The 18,972-nt window shown below is 50.3% G+C and overlaps 1 protein-coding gene and 1 long non-coding RNA gene across 2 annotated transcripts in view; both read right to left on the bottom strand.

The window, feature by feature from the left end:
• The window catches only part of ARNT2 (aryl hydrocarbon receptor nuclear translocator 2), a 146,024-nt gene that overhangs the window by 35,404 nt on the left and 91,648 nt on the right, over positions 1-18,972 (bottom strand).
• On the bottom strand, positions 12,620-16,770 carry LOC122239350. Its single transcript, XR_006218326.1, has 3 exons — positions 16,682-16,770; positions 14,004-14,085; positions 12,620-12,847 (listed from the first exon to the last, which is right to left on the bottom strand). It is a non-coding gene; the product is annotated as an uncharacterized LOC122239350 (long non-coding RNA).

Raw genomic sequence — 18,972 nt, 5'->3', positions numbered from 1 at the left:
TCGAACTCACGAACGGTGAGATCGTGACCTGAGCCGAAGTCGGTCGCTTAACCTACTGAGCTTCCCAGGCGCCCTTCTGCCTCTCAATACTCAAGAGTTCGTCACATATTAAGGGATTAAGTCCTTGTCGTGAATATGGTCTCCTGGTTGGTGCCGTCTTCTGGCTTTGCGTATGGCGACTGAACAACTTTAGTTTTTATGGAGTCAGATTCATCAATCTTTTCTTTTACCACCATCGTTCTTAAAATACCAGCAAGCTCTTTTATGGAGTTCCAGAAAGCCATTTCCTACACCAAAACTCACCCGTGTTTTCCCCTGATGTTTTCATGCTTTCACTTCCTACATTTAGATCCCTAACCTACTGGAAACTATTCTCGTGTGGGGCGTGCGCTACGGGATCTGATCTCTGTCCGAATGGCTGTTTGTCCATCCACATTTATTAACAGCGCAGTGATCTAAGATGTTGCCTTTATCCTACGATAAATTCCCATACACCTTTGGATCTAACTCTGGGCTTTCTCTTCTATTCTACTGGCCAGCGGTCTATTAAGCATCAGTCCTGTGCAATTTTAATCATAGAGGCGTTATCGTAGGGTTTAGTATCTGGTAAAGCTGTTCCTCTCTTACACTTTTTCAGTGTTTTCTAGGCTATGCTCAGGTATTTACATGAAGCTTAGTACCAGCTTACTTCACTCCACAAAACAGCTTGCTGGAACGGACATCTTTGTGACGCGGAGTCATCTTCCCCAAGAACGGGGGGCATTTTCCGATTTGTTTGAGCCTGCTTTTGTGTCTTTGGGGGGCGTTTAAAATTTTCCTCACATGTACTTGTACTCTGTACACTTACTAAAATTATTCCTAAGTCTTTAATCGTCTTCTGTTGCTATTTAAAGGGGGTTCGCTCTACCGTTACGACTTCCGTTTATTATTTACGTATACGGGGACGATTGATTTTGTATGTCAGCACCGCGCTGTGCCATTTCACTGAATTGTGCTACTGTTTCAGTTAGCTTTGTGACTGCCCCACTGGGCTTTTGCAGGTGAACTATCACAGAATTGAAAAGACGTCATTTTTCCTTCTTCACACATTTAGTTGCCTCTGATTCATCTAAGGGAACGGGCTGGTATCTCTTACGACGCTGAAGAGTCGTAGAGAGATTGGGAAGTCCTGCCTTGTTTCCGATCTTACTGGAAATGCCGGAGATTTCTCGATCACATAAGATACCTTCTTAAAAGACAAGTTATCCCTGAATCACTTCGGTATTCTTGAAAATCTATCTAATGCCTTCATAGGAGACATCTGGATTCTAACATCTGTTACGCACACAGTCGATTACAATATATTGTTTTACTTGAGGTATATGAAGAAAATGTGCCCTCACACAGACAGGTAGCTGGAGGAGGGAGAAGTTTTTTCTCAGATCACTGTGGATCTTAATCTTTGATGCTTTCCTAAATCTTGACAAGTGGCTGTTTCTCCTTTTTTTTTTTTAACGTTTATTTATTTTTGAGACAGAGAGAGACAGAGCATGAATAGGGGAGGGGCAGAGAGAGAGGGAGACACAGAATCAGAAGCAGGCTCCAGGCTCCGAGCCATCAGCCCAGAGCCCGACACGGGGCTCGAACCCAGGAACCGTGCGATCGTGACCTGAGCCGAAGTCGGACACTTAACCAACTGAGCCACCCAGGCGCCCTGACAAGTGGTTGCTTCTTTAAGGTCAACTGCTATGTAAAAATAAAAACGGTATCAATGAGTATTTCAGAATGTTACATTCTAACAGATTGGTTTAACACTTTGAATGGGCCTTTCACTGATATATGACTGGAACACAATGTATTGATCACTAGGGAAATACTGGCCCATCAAATCACACAGATCTAAATGTTGCCACGTTAGAATACATGATATTTTAAAAATCTGACTTGCTAGTTGATACCATGGCGTATTTCATCAGAAACATTTCTAGGTATTGGTCAAGACCATGGTGGTGGACACAAGTTTCCCAAAATTCACATTCTTACTAGAAAACTTTAATTGTATCACTGACAGCAAATACTATCATTTTCATTGAGGTGACAGGTTCATTTTCATTTTTTACAAAAATATCTGCCAAATACACAAATTTATCTACTTATTTTTTAACGTTTGTTTTTGAGAGAGAGAGAGTGTGCACGCGCATGCATGAAAGCAGGGGGGTGGACAGAAAGAGGGAGACAGAGGATCCCAAGCAGCCCGATGTGGGGCTTGAACTCACGAATCATGAGATCGTGACCCGAGCCGAAGTCAGACACTTCACTGACTGAGCCCCCCAGGCGCCCCCCAAATATGCAAGTTTAAATAAACCACAGCTTGTCAGTCATTCTTTCAAGTAAAAAATGGCGTGTCATAAAAAAAGCAACTTGTTGGGCTCACAACTCAAACAACTGCACATGTGCTTCTCCCGGACACAACCACTATGCTTGGATATGCAGCACAAGTGGCTGTGTGCGTGCGTCCTTCCCATTTCAGGGTCCCATCCGGTCAGTGCTTTTTACAGCCTCATCAAGGACATGCTTACGCGAAACCAGCATTAAAAAAATGTTACACTGTCTTTCACTGCAAGCGTGCGGTGACCACGACGGCAGGTTGGTGGCACTGCCTTGACACACGCTGAGGCTCCACAAGTGTCTACCCGCCACTGCTTACGCACCACCCGCGCAAAGCGGACGCAGTTTAAAGGTCCAACCACGTCTCAGGGCCCCGGGGAAAGCGTCTCAACTCTGCGCGCCTCTGAGACGGTCTCCGGACGCCCGGGGTCCACGGAGCAGCCCTGACAGCCGCCACTGCACGTGCTGTCACCCCCCCCCGCCTGGGCCTCCCGGCCTCGTCTCCGCTGATCCTCCCCCCTGCCTCCACTTCTAGCCACACAGTAACCGGACCCGAGACCGTCCCCGACTCGCTCTGCCTCTGGAGCTCCGGGCCCTGACTCCACCTGCCTCCTGGGAAGATTCACCCCTGTCTCACGCCGTCAGACTCAACCCTGCCCAAAGCGTCCTGCCAACGCCTGCTCCCCTGGTCTCCCCTCCTGCAGAGGACGGCTGGGGACCTCTCCCCCTTCCGCGTCTGTCCCCTCCCCCTTCCTCCTGCTTACGCATAGTCCCCTCCCCCTTCCACGCAGGCGTACGTCCCCTCCCCCTCCCGCGTACGTGTACGTCCCCTCCCCCTTTCTCCTGCATATGCAGAGTCCCCTCCCCCTCCCCCTCCCTCGTATGCGTACGTCCCCTCCCCCTTCCTCCTGCATATGCAGAGTCCCCTCCCCCTCCCCCTCTGACATACGTTCCTGCCCCCTTCATCCCGCGCGTAGAGTACATCCGCTCCCCCTTCCATGCCAGCAGAACGCAGCTTTGTTCAGAGGGGCTGTGTCCACCCCGTTGGAGGTGGCGGTGGTCAGGGACGCAGCTCTGGCCTGTGAGGCGTGAGCGGAAGTCCCTGCGCCAGGCTCTCAGGAAAGAGCCTCCTTTTGGGGAGCCCAAGCGTGATGGTGGAGCCCTTGCAGCCATCCTGAAGGCAGGAAGCCACGGCCACACGACAAGGCCTCCAGAGATGGGATGGTCACCGCGTACCTAATGACGGTCTCTTGACTTTTCACCTGCAGGCCCTCGACCTGTCTGCACTCGCCCTTCCGACAGATAAAGGGTACGCGGTCCCCCAAGGCGGCCAAACATCCTTTTGCTTCAATTTAACCGTTCTTCCTTCAAAAATGGCCCAAGTGCCCCTTTCTCCTTGTCACTCCTCTGAATATGCTTCTGGCCGGGGCATTCCCCTGGAAACGGTTTTCCAGGATGCTCTAGGTATGACCATTGCCATGACCTCGCTTCGTTTATTCTGGACACTAAGGAACGTGGGTCCCTGGCACAGAAGGCGGGGCATGCAAGGTGTGAGTCACGCTGACAGCCATCCACAATACGCTTGCCCACGACTTACACTTCCAGCCAATTTACCTTCCTGCCTGAAACAGCCGGAAACAAACAGATCTAAGAAACAACGGTTTTGGGGGCACGTGGGTGGCTTGGTTGGTTAAACGTCTGCCTCTTGATTTTAGCTCAGGTCATGATCTCACAGTTTGTGGGTTTGGGGCCCCTGTTGGACTTTGCACTGACAGCATGGAGCCTGCTTCGGCTTCTCTCTCTCTCTCTCTCTCTCTCTCTCTCTCTCTCCCTCCCTCCCTCCCTCCCTCCCTCCCTCTCCCTCTCTGCCCCTCCCCTGTTCACTCTCTCTCAAAAATAAGTATTAAAAAAAAGAAACAATGGTGTTCAAGACACTGTATATGAGACAATAAATAAGAATCATCTGTGAGGTATGGAAAGCAAATGTGCCCGACGATCGCCCCAACTTCTCGCCTTAAGAGTCTCCAAGCCGGCAGCTTAAATTTCACAATGTCTACCATCAGATAAAAAATTACCAGGCATGGAACGAAGCAGGAAAATATAACCTATAAATAAGGGAAAAGATCAACCAGGCAGAACAGACCCAGAAGTGACACGGATCTTAGAATTAGCAAACACACTGAAACTGTTTTTATAACTGCATTCCGTATGTTCAAATAGTTAAGTCGAGCCAAGGGAGATATTTTAAAAAGACCAAAATCAAATTCCTGGAGATGGAAACTATAATGTGTGAGATGAAACGTGTCCTGGATGTATTAATGGCAAAGGAGGGATGTGCTTCAAAGGCACAGCACTGGAAACGATCCCACATTAGAAACAAAACGATTTTTTAGAGAAGTGCACACCAGCGCGTGAGCCATGGAAACCTCAAGTGGCCTGATATGTGCACCTGGGGTCTCCAAAGAGAGAGAAGGGAGACAGGAAGGATATTTGAACAACTAATGGCTGAACACTTTTCAAATTTACTACAAAGTATGAATCTACAGATGCTAGAAGCCTGGCGAACCCCAAGCACAGGAGCTATGACAATTTCAGCAGCACACAGCATCACTTGTCGAAAACCAGTGACAAGATCTTCCAAGCATCCAGGGGAAAGGGACACGTTGACCTACAGACAACAAAATGCGTTTTAGAAGAGTCGATTTCTTGACAGAAACAATGCAAGCGCGTGTATTTTAAAGTATCGAGAGAGAGGGGAAAAAAAAACCTGTCTACCTAGAAATCTTTACCAAGTGGAAAGGTCTTTCAGGGCGCCTGGGTGGCTCAGTCGGTTAAGCGTCCGACTTCGGCTCAGGTCACGATCTTGTGGTTCGTGGGTTGGAGCCTCACGTCAGGCTCTGGGCTGACAGCTCGGGGTCTGGAGCCCGCTTCGGATTCTGCCGCACGCCGCGGTGCTCATGAGGGGCACGGCGCCTACTGTCGAGGACGAGTTCCAAAACTTACTCGCAAGGATTCACGTCCTCACTCGCCGATTGCTCAGGCACGCCTTGACCCACAGCCTCACTTGAGCGTGCGCAGAAAGAGGTGCAGGGGCCGTGGGGGTTGTCCCGTGCGCCCTTTAGCCCCCGCTCTCCCGCACCCCCATCGTCTTCCATCGGTTTCGGCCGTCAGTGGCGAAGGCTCCGGGGCCGTGTGACGCACGCCGTTCTTCAGGTGTCACGGACTCAACTTGGTCCCAACCCTAGTTTTTCCCGCAACTGGCCAAGTGAGGTTTGTCCCAAATCGGCGCCTGAGGCCAGGACCTCGGTGCGGACGGTTCCTGTGGGAGGCAGGCCAAGGAGGAGGGCGCGAGGAAGGGAGGGGTGTGACAGAGGGGGAGCCCAGCCGAGGGTTAGCGCCTCCAGGCTCCGGGCTCTGCTCGCGACTGTGCGAGGCGCCATCCCTTCAGGGAAGCCGCTGGTGCGGAAAGTAGTAAGATGCCACACCGCGATGTGGGGCGCTGTCAGCCCGGGCCGGGTCTCAGCTCCCCAGGACCCGTCGGCCACGGCTGGGGCTGAGACCAGGGCCGGGCGCCCGAGGTGTCCGCGGGAGCGACCCAACAGGACCCTCGGTTCCCGAAATGCGAAAGGGGCGAACGAGCCCCCCTTGCGGGGACGTGGCGAGGGCCGAAGGAGACCATGTGCGTGGAGCTCCCAGCCCGGGGCCTGGGTACCGGCCGCCTTCTCTCTTCTCTGCCCTCGCTCTCCAGCTGCTGGGAATCGGTGGGCTTGTGGGCAAGGAAGGCAGCGGGCACAGGTGCGTGTCCGCCATACGTGGGATCAGGACGCAGCGCCACAGGCCGGGCGGGGAGCGGAGGGGCCTGTGCGAAGGGCGCTGTGGGGTGGCCGGCGTGAAGGGAAGTGGCGTCAGTTCCAGCCTCTGGGGGGACCCCGCAGGGTCAGGCTCTCCCTGGCCGATACCCGACACCGCCTACCGGACGCGCTGCGGTTCGTTCGAGAGTCCGTTCTTCGTCTAACAGGCGCTGACGGAGAACTTGCGCAGAGAAAAAAACCAGCCACAAATTCTCTTCCACGTCCCTTCCACCGAGGGCTGAAGTTGGCTTCCCTTGTGACGACTCTGACCAGTAAAACACAGTGCAAGTGATGCCAGACCGCGGCCCCAGGCTCGGTGGGGCGGAGGAAGGCTGTCCTTACCGCACCGCGTCTAAGGTCCTCCCCCACACGCTCCGCGAGCATGAGAAAATGCTGGTGGTTTTATGCCAACCAAGGAAAGGAAACGAGTCCTGGTCAGAAGGGGCGGCAGCCTAGACGGGCAGAGGAGGACGTGGGACGGGGCCCGAGACACCGGTCCGGGACGCACGCGGACAGGCGCGCCTGGGAGAATGTCTTTTGGCCAACCAGGTAAAGTCACGCTGAAATAATTCCTTGGCTTTGCAGAAGTGCAGCGCAACCTGCTGCATGAACGGGTTGGGTCTCAATGCGGGCAAGTCACGGAGGGAACGGGATCCAATGGTGCGTCTGTGAGGTTTCCGGAAAGTCTTCAGTAACGCCAACCTTCCTGAAGGGACCAGGTTCTTTAGGGGCCTAGGTCTGAAGGATCTCTCAGGACCCTGGGCTCGGCTCCCCCAGGAAAGGGGCGGCAGCGAGGCCGGCGGGCCAGACGCTTGTCCGGGCGGCCGTGCCGCAGCCCCCACGAGCCTGGGTCTGCCCGCCGGTGCACCTGCAGCCACCCCTCCGGTGACTGGGGCCCAGCGGCTGCGGGTGCCCGCGGGAGGCGGGGCGGCTTCAGGGTGGCCTTCTGTTCCAACGCACCTCGGACACGGCGGTCCTGGGCCATCCTCGGGTTACCCTCCGCGTATCTGGATGGTCTCTGTTTTCCCAGTGTTGCTTCTGCGCCTTCCTCTGGTCCCACGGGATCTCGAAGCACGGCTTCCACTCAGTTCCCAGCAATAGAGAGACACGTATTCCCCACTGAAAACGAGCAAGGGGTCTGAACGTTACTCCAAACGAGAAGACGCCCGAGTGAGTAATGAGCACAAGGCACGACGCTGCCCATCGTGAGCCATTCGGGAAATGCGAGTCAAAGCCACCTTGCACCTAGCACGATGACTACAGCTTCGAAAAATGCAGTGACAAATGCTGGTGAAGCTGCGGGGAGATCGCAGCCTCCCACGCCGCCGGCCGGAACGTGAATCGGTGCCAGGGCCTCGGAAAACAGTCTGGCGGCTTCCTCACGAGGCTCAGCACCGAGCTACCACGTGACCGGTGCTCCACGTCTAGGGACACGTCCAAGAGCCATGACACGAGCACTCGTGCACGAACGGTCACAACAGCACTCCTCACGGGGCCCCAAGAGTGTCAACAGCCCTAACACCTAGCACCTGCTGAGGGGACACACGGACAATGCAGTCTTACTCACAACAAAGAGGAAGCCGTGACTCGCGCTGTAGCGTGAACCTTGCCAACTGTCGGGCCGAGGGAAAGAAGCCAGACACAGGCATCACGTACGGCACGGGTCTGTGGGAAGCGTCCAGAATAGGGAAGTCCGTGGATCTAGAAAGCGGGTGCCTAGAACTGGGGGGAAAGGGGGGCTAGCTGTCATCGCGTACGGAATGTCTTGTGGCGGTGGCGAAAATATCCTCAAATTTGCGGTGGGGACAGTTGCAAAACTACGCGAATGCACCAAAATCCAAGAGACTGTATGCTTTAAATGGGTGAATTTTATGATATCTGCAAGATATGTCAATCAAGCTGGTGTATTAAAAAAAAAAAAGATTTTGAAACACAAAGAGGTGGAGCTGAAGGGAATAAAAAGCCACTCAAAAGTCCCACCAAAACAGGGGCGCCGGGTGGCTCAGTCGGTGAAGCGTCCGACTTGGGCTCAGCTCATGATCTCGCGGTTTGTGCGTTCGAGCCCCACGTGGGGCTCTGTGCTGACCGCTCAGAGCCTGGAATCTGCTTCGGATTCTGTGTCTCCCTCTCTCTCTGCCCCTTCCCTGCTCGTGCTCTGTCTCTCTTTCTCTCTCAAAAATAAATAAACATTAAAAAAAAAACAAAAAACAGTCCCACCAAAGCCAAAAAATATCAAAGGTGACAATTTGGTATACTTTTGTCTTTATGGAGCATATTTAGAAACTATAGAAAAATAAAAGATAAATGTTAAAAATTACCCATAATTACGGGAAGAGTCTGTATGCCCTTTACTGTGTATATAATAAAAGGTCTTTTTTTTTTTTTTTTTTTTTCTTTTTCCCTCAAACTGTTTTGTAACCTGCTTTGGAAACTTTAGAACTTACTGGGAAAACCTCTCGATGTGTTGAAACATCTGTTTGCCGTTTTCCCTTTGTACGGCCGGACGGTGATGCGTCGGACCCGAACCCTTCGGTCCTGAGCCATTTGGTGTTCCAGCTTTTCGCTCACCTGAGTGATGCCCCCACCCGCACCCTTGCAGACAAAGACTTCCAGCAGATCGAGGACTTCTTTCCTATAAAAGTTCCTAGAAGCGAAACTGCTGGCTCAGAGAACATAAACGGTACTTCGCTATTGGGTATATTTGCTGTTCTTTTATTTCATTTGAATATATATTTATTTTCCATCTGTTCTTTAGGGGCCAGCCTGTGCAGACTCTTTGAGACCAAAGAGCTCTTGGGGATCGTTTTTTTTTTCATGGATTTCCAAACTCTCATTACATGCTAAGAATACACGGGGCTCACACAAGTTACTTTTTAAGTTTGTTTTCTAAAGAGTATATTTTTTCTTTTTCTTTTAAATGTTAATGTTTACTTACTTTTCAGAGAGAGAGAGAGACAGAGCATGAGCAGGGGAGGGGCAGAGAGAGAGGGAGACACAGAATCTGAAGCAGGCTCCAGGCTCTGAGCTGTTAGCACAGGGACCGACTCAGGGCTCAAACTCACGAGCCGTGAGATCATGACCTGAGCTGAAGCTGGACGCTGAACTGACTGAGCCACCCAGGCGCCCCTTGACTAACTCTATTTTAATGATTAAGTCCATTCTGTTAAATAAATGCACGTGGGAAATATCCCACCTATAGCTCCAAATCAGATCCTGGAGCCTCCACTTATCTGGTTAGATTGTTGGTCTGAAGGCTTTCGAGAGTCTCTGCAGAAGAAAATCGTCCTGCTTCCTTCTTAGCATATAGTGTCGATCCTTCTTCCCTAATTAGGAAAAATCTGACGCCTTGCAGAAATGATTGATTCAGTGTATGGCCCCAGAAGATCAAGAAGTTAAATTGAGAATTGCAGGGTCATTTCTAAAGGAAAAGGAATATCTCATTTTGGGTTTAGAGAAATGCACACTGTCCTCTGGACATCCTGAAAATGTCACTTTTTAGACCCCTCTGGCTTTGTTTTTTTAATTTAATGTTTATATTTATTTTTGAGAGAGACAGAGCATGAGTGGGGGAGGGGCAGAGAGAGAGGGGGACACAGAATCCGAAGCGGGCTCCAGGCTCTGACCTGTCAGCACAGAGCCTGACGCAGGGCTCGAACCCACGAACCGTGAGATCAGGACCTGAAATGAAGTCAGACGCTTAACCAACTGAGCCACCCAGGCACCCCAAAAGTATTTTCTTACTGTTTGAACAGAATATTATTAAAGAATAGATGATCAGAACGGTCAGTCTTTACCCTGTAATTTTGGCCTTTGGGGTTCATTCTCTGAAATGACCCCTACCAGGGGCGCCTGGGTGGCTCAGTCGGTTGAGCATCAGACTTTGGCTCAGGTCATGATCTCGCGGTCTGTGAGTTCAAGCCCCTCGTTGGGCTCTGTGCTGACAGCTGGGAGCCTGGGGCCTGCTTTGGATTCTGTGTCTCCCTCTCTCTCTGCTCCTCCCCTGCTCGTGCTCTCTCTCCCAAAAATAAATAAACATTAAAACAAAATTTTTGAAATGACCTCTACCCTAAGGTTATGGAAAATATTCACCTATATTTTCATAGAGTACTTTCAAATTTCGTATTTTGTCTTTAATAAATCTGAAACTTATTTTTGATATGCTTGACATCATGTTTTTCCAAATGATTAGTCAGTTGTCCTCAAACTATGTACTGACCAATTTTTTCCTTTTTCCACTAGCCGAAATGCTTCCCCTCATCACATAGCCCATTTCTAAAAATACTTGGGTCTCTTTTGGGTCTTTTTGTTCAATAACTTGATTTGTACTTTCGTGGCACATTTTAACTATTCAGGTTTTAACACACGTATTTTCATATTTGGTACAGAAATTACTCCCCAGCAGTGTATTGAGATTTTATTAGCTATTTTAATATTTATTGGCCTGTATGAATTTGAGAATTAATTTTCATTTAGAAGAAATCTCAATGGGGCAACTATTGGAACTGTATCAAATCTCTACACTGGTTTGGAACTAACTGAAATCTTTATAATGCTAAACCTTTGTCTCAAAGACTATGCAGGATGCTCTAGTTAGCTAGGTCATTTGTGTCCCTCAGTATTATTTGGTAGTTTAATCCTACGCATTTCTTTTTTTAATGTTTATTTTTATTTATTTTGAGAGAGAAAGCAGGGGAGGGACAGAGAAGGAGAGACAGAATCCCAAGAAGGCCTGTTCTGTCAGTGCAGAGCCCAATGCGGGGCTTGAACCCACAAACTGCGAGATCATGATCTCAGCTGAAGTCAGACACTTAACTGACTGAGCCCCCCAGGTGTCTCAGTACTCTTACACATGTCAATATTTTTAACATGTATGCTGTAATGTTGCTATCTTCATAAATGGGTATTTTTCATATTGTATTTTTCTAACTGGTACTGATTTTTTGTTTTTCTAGAATTTCCTAAATGGCTCTGTACTCAATCTCCTAAAACATTTTCCGTAGGTTAGATTTGGTTTTTCTGGGAGATCATCACATCCTCTGCAAGTAATGTTAATTTCATCTTACTTTTCTTTCTTTCCTTCCTTCCAAGCAGTAATTGTGTCTTCTTTCCTCTTCTCATGTGATTGCTGTGGGTGGGGGTCTCACAGCAATGCTGTGTGAGGGGGCCGGGGAGCACTGGCCCCTGCAGTGAAGGCCCCGGACCCTTCCCATGCTTCCGCGTCCCGTAAGGTGTTGACGACCGTTTCGTCCATGTTAAGGAAATAATGGTTCTTTCATTAGTTTCTAAAGATATCTATTTTTAATATTTGCTGACTGAAATTAATTTGTCATATAGCTTTTGTCTTTTGGATAATTAATGACATGAACAGATTTTCTAATGTTAAACCACTCAAGCAACCTTGCAATCGTGCATTTGATTTGCTGACCCTTGTACTTAGTGTCTTATATTTACAAATGAAATTGCATTCATACTTTTTTTTTTTTTTAATATGCCCTTACCAGTTTTGTATCAAAGTCGTGCTAACTTTAAAAAACAAAGCAGTGCACTTTCTATCTCTTCCTATACTCTGGAAGTGTTTAATAATTTGCCCATAAAACCTCCAGGCCTGGTACCATTTAGGGAGCAATTCTTTGTCAGTTTTTACAATGTCTTGCCTGGCTTTGATCTTTTCTCCCTTCTTAATTCAAATTTAGTTATATATTTTCCCAGAAATTAGCTTTCTTCCTAAAGATTTTAACATGCATCAATCTAAATTACACATGCTATATGTTTATATGTTTTAAACTTTTTCTGATAAATTTCTTCATTCTTAACATCAATTTATTTTCATTCTTTTTATAAAACTAGAATTAGGCTTTCAGAGTCTCTTCTACACATCTTCACGAGGACTTGTTTATCAATAAGACAATAGTTCTCTTTTCAGATTTAATTTTTTTCATTTTTATTTCATTACTTCCATCTTCTTACTTAGCTCATGGTAATTTGTTATCTTTTCCTTGTTCACAGGTTAAATAAGTTCGATTTTCATAAGTTAAATTCCTAGTTTTCCCCAATTTAATAATAAAAGCATTTCAAGCCACAGCTTTATTTTTTTAAAGATTTTATTTGTAAGTAATCTCTACACCCAACGTGGGGCTCGAACCCACAACCCTGAGATCAAGAGTCACATGTGTTAATGGGGCACCTGGGTAGCTCAGTCGGTTGGGCGTCTGACTTCAGATCAGGTCATGATCTCACGGGTCGTGAGTTGGAGCCCCGTGTCGGGCTCTGTGCTGACAGCTCAGAGCCTGGAGCTGCTTCGGATTCTGTGTCTCCCTCTCTCTCTACCCCTCCCCGGCTCATGCTCTGTCTCTGTCTCAAAATTAATAAACATTAAAAAAAATTTTTTTTAAAGTGGGCTTTCAAATAAAACCTATCTGCCGTTGCTGTTTTTGTACTTAGTGTTTTATTGTAAAGTTGCATAAATTCTTTCAGTAGCACTGATTAAAGATTTTAAATAGTGACAGCGGTAAATCTGGGTACCTCCTGGATAGAAACTGCGGGGTGTGTAACTGGGAGATGTAGAGAGAGATTCAGGCACCAAACATTCACCAGGCTTCCCGCCGTGTCCGAAGCCCCGTGCTCTGCAGCTTAAATAACACAGAAATGCGCGTGATGTGGCCCCTGCTCTCCAGGAGCAGCACGTACGCAGGGAAAACAGATGCGAACAAGCTGTCATAACAAGGACAACACGACACAAATAAAGTGGCTTGGAAGTTGTTGGCGGAACGCTGGGGGAGGCTTTAGGGACAAGGGTCTGTGAGAATTGGGTGGGTCAGTGGCGGGACTGGTGGCACTGCGGACGGAAGGGTCTGGAATGGCGCTGGGGGGAGGGTGCGGCGTGGTGCCACGGAAGTCTGGCACAGTTACACACACGTCCAGGCCCTGTGCCCCCAGGCGACAGGGGGTCCCTCATGCAAGGCGGAAGCCTGCAAAAGCACCTCATCCATCTGGGAAGTACCCGTTATCATCTCGGCAACCAGAACGACGTTTCCCCGCTCCCCTCACGGATGTCCCAAAGACCATTCGGTATAGTCCGTACGCTCTGCTCTCAGGAAAGGCTGCCAGTCCCCAACTCACAGCCTATTTTATTTCCTCTCACCCGGGATACCAGCAAGTTGGGCTGTTTGATTGTCTCAACCATGAAGGATGACAAACAGCAATTTGTGTCCCCAGATGGGGACAGGATGAAAACAGGCACATGCAAGGGAACAAGCATCAGCCACCAGCAGGTGGATTTGAGGACAGTGGATCCTATGGAGCGTAAAAGGAAACAACCACTGAAACAAACCACCAATAAAACAACAGCCACAGGGGAGGCAGCAGTGGGCTGAAAAGCCCTGAGGACATCTTTGAATTGTCACGTGAATTCCTGTCCAGCACTAGAACTCTGTCATAAGAGCTCCGAATCAGCAGAGAGAGATGAGACTATGTTCTGTGTGCCTCATCCATTCTGTGCATGAAAAACAATAAATCAGAAGCTAAACATCAGGCCAGAAGAAAATATCTGCAACATACAATAAACAGAGGATTAATATTTATAATGTTATAAAGACCCTCTCTAAGTGAACGAGGAAAACACATCCCCCGACAGGAAACTGGGCATACGTCATGAACAAGCAACTCACGGGGAAATGCAGATAGATAGTCAATGCACCAAGGAAAGATGCTCAACTTTGCTAATGAAGAAAACTCAATTTAAAATATGTCCTTTCCCCCCAAACCTATCAGACTGGCAAAACTTACCAGAGCATGGAAACATTCTTGGTAAGAGTGTGGAAAAACGGACACATTGGCCTCCAGCTTCGTAAGGTGAACTTGGTAGTATCTACGAAAAGGGGCTTGGGTCATCACTCTACCAACGCGGAGACTTCCCTGCAGAAACCCACACTCAAGGGTAAAGAATCGCATACAAGGTCATCCCTCGGCCGGAGCCCTAACCTAGAAACGATCTCAGTGCTCTCGTTTGAGGAATGGCCGACGAAATCTGATGCAGCCACTTAAAAGAATGAAAAGAATGGACTAGTGGTGTATGTACCAGCTTGGTAACATATTCATGAAATTCGTGACCCGTTAAAACACGAGCTGTGTCGTAAAATATATAACATGACCTCCGACCGTTTTCTTATATAGAAATAGACATAGAAGATGAAGCATGGGGGTGTTCCCAATTGGTTCTCAGGCGTAGGACCAGGGTACGAAGGGAGACTTATTTGTAGGCTTTTAAAACCTTTTAAAAATTAAAAAAAAAATGGATTTGTGGGTGAATTTGACTATATTTTTCAAGATTTTATAGACTTTTTAAATTTCTTTAATGAAGATGGGTTGTTTTTGCAATAGCTGTTTAAAAACTAAAGACAACAGGATAAAAAAAAGGCAAGCACATGGTGTCCAATACTTAAAATGTGGGCTTCACACACCTGGGAAGTTTTCTTAGGTGGTACCTAAGAGCCAGGACCATGGGTGCTGTGTGCTTAAATCCAGACATCAGAACTCTACCCCGTGGGGCGCCTGGGGGCTCAGTCGGTTAAACATCCGACTTCGGCTCAGGTCGTGATCTCATAGTTCGTGGGTTCGAGCCCCGCGTTGGGCGCTATGCTGATAACGTAGAACAGAGCGGAGCCTGCTTCGAATTCTGTGTCTCCCTCTCTCTCTAACCCTCCCCTGCTCATGCTCTGTCTCTCAAATATAAAAAACACTAAAAAATAAAATAAAATAAAATAAAATAAAATAAAATAAAATAAAATAAAATAAAATAAAATAAGGACTCTACCCTTTGATCCCCAAATTGAGGGAAAATGCACCCGAGACAGTAGGAGTTTAGTTCTAAAACATCTGGCAGAAATGGAACACCCCTTTTCCAAATTAACTGCCCCTAAATCATGCAAATTAACATGCATCTTCTTTTGCCTAAAAGGCAAGTTGTAAACGAGTATTTTCTGTATAAACTCGGACCGAGAGCGTTCTTTCCAATAAATCATAACCTGTAAACAAAGCACTGGCCGGTAAGGGGCTGTGACACTAACGCCCCATGGAGGTGCAGCGCGGACACTGGGAGGAAGGAGTCGGGGGCACATCGGCCACCCCTCTCCAGGCCTCCACCTCACCATAGGCCTCCCGGGCCCCCGGCCATGTGAGGCCGAGTCGCTGTCACTTTCCCTGACAGGGAGGGGTTTCCATGGACAGCAGTGGGCTGTTTTCCAAGGGAAGAACAAGAACACTGAACCCCCGGTCCTCCGCACGCCCGGGCAGGGGGGACTTCACTGCGATTTTCAGCTCTCGGTTGTGACAAGTTCACAGATACAGGCACACGTCCCACTAGCTGGGTTCTAGAATCGAAACCCCCAGTGGCGCAGAAGGGGACTATGGCCAGCAGTCTGTCGTCCCCGTGCCTGCCTAGGGCTGTGCTCTCACTGCCTCCCCAAAGCACTGCTGCCTTGGGCACCCGAGGGCCCTCCCTGCCACGGCCGTGACCTGCCCCCCGGCCGGCTGTCACCCTCCACCCACCACTTCCTGCTCCGTGTTCTTCCCCCACGAACGTCAGGCCCCCATTGCCTCCGCTCACCTTCTCGAACTGAGCTCCTTCCACTCGGTCCTTAGAGATGATTCTTTGCCACCCAAGCCCGTGGCCACCTGCCTCTTGCAGGCTCTGTGACCTGGCCGCCTCCAGGACCCTCCTCCCCGTGACCACCGCCCCAGCAGGGGCTGCTCCTTCCTCCAATGGCCCCTGACTGTGGACACCCCCCCCACCCAGCTGCCCCCCCACAACCGTCCTCCTGCCGCAGCTCTGCAGCCCTCTGCCCACATCCACGCCCGCCCCTCCCCTGCCACCCATCCTGGCCGTGCTCCGCCCTGCACCCCCTGAAAGTGCGGCCCCCACCCGATGTCAAGCCCCCTTCAAAACACCTACAAGGCCCCCCAACTTGGGGGCCGTTCGCTCCACCTGTGGGAGCGCATCTCCAAACTGGTTCCGGCAGCTCGTACCCGGAAAACCTGGCCCGTGGGAAGGGGGGGACGATGCGAAGGGCAGATACTCGAGACAGAAGAACGAAGAACTTTCCGCCCCAGGCTGGCTGAGCTCCACTGTCTCTCCTCACCCTTCGGAGGGCGGCCCGTGGCCTGCCCGTGGCGCAGAAGGCACGTGTGTCCTTCCGGGGGCATATTTCAGGGGGCGGCGGCTGAGCACTGGGGTCACCCCTGGACACGGCGAGGCACGCGCTGTCTTTGTACCCAGAATGCTGGTGACAAGGATGTCAGCCTCCCGGCGAGGGCACCGAGCGGCAAACCTGGCCCCGGGAAAGAAGGCCTTCAAGGGAGCGTGGTCACCATGGCTGACACCAGCTTCGACAGGAGACAAGTCTTTGGGAACAGAGTGGTCTTGCTGGGGACAAAGGCCCCCCAGCGGCGGTGACAGGAGTCCTGACCTGGGAATCTGAGGTCCACCCTGTACTGACTGCAAAGCGCCCAGCCTCTCAGAGCCTCAGAAGACGGGACCATGACAGTTGTGATCTGTACAATGGGAAGTGCAGGGGCACAGGGCGACGAAGCGTGAAGGGGGCATGGGGCAACGCAGTATGTATTAAGCATCTGGCACAGTGCCCAGCATGGGCAACTGGATACAACCGGCTCTCACCCTCACTGTGACACGGAAAGTGCCATCCCTAGACTGGTCACAGAGGCGGCCTCATGCGGTGGCTGGGCTCTGCCTGGCTGCAGGCGTCCCTCTGGAGGGCCTGGGCTGCGGTTAAGGGCAGGGGAGAGACACCGGGGTCAGCGGAGACACGGCCTTGCGGGGCTTCCTCTGCAGAGAGGGCTGGCCCGAGGTGAGCTCAAGGTTCTCCTTGGCTCTGACATTCCAGGGGTCCAAAGGCCAGGTCGCAGTTCAGCCACGCAGTCAGCCAGGTTCAACGCACCGTCTGAGCTGGTCCTCAGCGCCCGGACTCCCCTGGGGGTTTAGCGGCGCGTGAGGCCCGGCTCCTGCCCTCAAGGAGCCGCCTGGCTGGTGGGGGGCACAGAAAGCCAGAGCACCGCACAGAGAGGGGCACAGGGCTGCGAGGAGGCCAGAGGCCAGGCCTGGAGGAAGGGAGTCGGGAAGGGACGCCTCCTGGCAGGACCCGCAGCTCTGAGCAAAGTGGGTTTTAATAGGAACAGGATAACTGCAGCCATTTTAACAGATTTCAGTAGTTCCCTAATCGGTTTCACAAACTCAGCTTGCCTTACGTTCGATCACCTCTCTTTCGGAAACCCGCTTCGCTAATGCCAGGTCTAAATAAATCCCGACTAATACAAACAACAGCATGAATGACATGTAACTGGAAACTTCTGCTTGGGGTAAAACTCAGCAGCGGCCAGAAGTGTGTGTTCATTTCTTACCCGGGGTTGCACTAACCCCGCGCAGATGCTCATGGAAAGTTGGCCTGGTTTTCGGTAACGCTGGGTGGAGTCTGTCCTGGGACCCACATCCTCACATGTGGATGAAGACACAGTTTTGCACCCTGCCAAACGCAGGGGGAGAAAACAACCACCTTCTGCTGCAAGGAATTCAGGCCACTTGTTCATAGCACACGTCCCAAATACTCCCCGAGGAATACTAATAAGTTTTAGGCAAAAAAAAAAAAAAAAAAAAAAAAAAAAGTTTCTCTGGCCAAACACATTTGGGAAGCATAGTTTAAACAGAGATAAAGGCGTTTCATCACTTAGGGCTTCTCAGAGACTTTGGTCTGCACCTCTGGGATATGCTTCCCTACGAGGGAAAAACAGGACGTGAAATTTCCCAAGTCACTGACCACAGAGCGTTTTCTTCACGGAGCCTCTCCGGGGACACATGGTCTCGGAAGATACTTGGGAAAATGCTGAATTTCAGCGTTCCTGCTGGTGACTCTGAAGAAATGGACCCTCCACTTCGCAAAGCGGAAAAGAGGCAACTGAGACCACTTGACTAACCACCCCGGCCTCCCAAGTCACCGTGGAAAGGACCAGAACCTGAGCCGGGACAAGTGTGCGTCAGCATCAGAAACCAGCAGGGTTCCCATAAGCAGACGGGCAAGCGTGAGCAGACCTGTGTGGGGGTGGTTTGGGCAAGACCACCAAGGGGAGAGCTGAGCAAGACACAAGTCCCCGTACAGGAAGGTTAAGGTCACCTGGGGTGCCCGATACGGCCAACCTACAAGCTTCGAGCTATGGCGGCCGGAGACAAGTGTGGAATGGGGGAAGTCATGAGGGAGAGCCAGCCTGGAACCCACACCTCCCAGAAGGCATCAGGGCGCCCCATCTGGGCTGTCTGTGACTTCAGTCTCCTCCTGTCCCCACCCTGTCGTCGGGTGCAGACAAACGGACCCCCGGTCAGGTATTGGTAAAGGGAAGCACTGCTCGTCTGCCCTGGTCGGGCCTGACAGGCCATCCGGGAACCCACACGGTCAGTGATGGAACCGGCCTCCGGCCTCGACAGTGGACGCCCGCCCAGCGGCCTCTGGAAGGTGAGCCCCGTGGGAAAATCACAAGCATGTGAAAAAGAGGAGACTGAGTGAAGGAATCACAGCGCATGTTCCCACTAAAAAAAAAGTCAGTTTAAAAAAAAGGGGGGGATCCCCTAAATTTACCGTATTTACAAAAAAGACACAGCTTTAATTCAACAAGCATTGAGCTCACGTGAAATGTACCACAACAGAGTTTTTGCAAAGTTAAATGGGAACCACAGAGAGGGGATTAGGACTGA

Source organism: Panthera tigris, chromosome B3, assembly GCF_018350195.1.
Source record: "Panthera tigris isolate Pti1 chromosome B3, P.tigris_Pti1_mat1.1, whole genome shotgun sequence".
Lineage (NCBI taxonomy): Eukaryota > Metazoa > Chordata > Mammalia > Carnivora > Felidae > Panthera > Panthera tigris.
The sequence above is the reverse complement of the archived record's forward strand: the minus strand, read 5'-3'. Positions and strand labels throughout refer to the sequence as shown.